The following is a 592-nucleotide window of genomic DNA, read 5'->3' as shown; positions in this document are numbered from 1 at the left end:
ACATGCGTATATAACTATCTTTGGACAAAACTGTACAAGCCAACAAAGCCATCATGGACAACTATACAACAAAATATAGGCCGAGGGGGCCATACAACATCTAACTGTACCACAACTGTCTGCAAGCCTCTAATAGAGTACATGACATAACAAGGTCGGTAAGGGGCCCCACCATACCCGTATATACAACAAAATATAACGTTCCAAAACACAACAGCAATTCCGGGACAAGGGGAGTGCTCCAATATCAGCTGAACAGCAACCTACGGAGGCGGATCGTCAACCTGTCTACCTGAACTTGCGAGCATGAAATACAGCGTCCCCCAAGTGAAAGGGGTGTCAGTACGAACAAAGTACTGAGTATGTAAGGCATGAAAGTAACTGATGCAATCCAAATTACCATGGTGATGACTCAAGTGTTCAAGCCGAGGAGACCAAAATTGAAGCCCGAGAGGATGTGGATTGAAGCCCAAATGCGCCTACGTAAAGAACAAGTCTAGCGACCCCAATTAGGACTTCTAGAAGCTCTAGTGTGAACATGAGGGCTGGTCTAATGTGAACGAAGGGTGCTCCTTCCTCTTTTTGTGTTTTC

Source organism: Lycium ferocissimum, chromosome 5 (genome assembly GCF_029784015.1).
Source record: "Lycium ferocissimum isolate CSIRO_LF1 chromosome 5, AGI_CSIRO_Lferr_CH_V1, whole genome shotgun sequence".
NCBI classification, from domain to species: domain Eukaryota; kingdom Viridiplantae; phylum Streptophyta; class Magnoliopsida; order Solanales; family Solanaceae; genus Lycium; species Lycium ferocissimum.
This window is presented reverse-complemented; position numbering follows the sequence as displayed.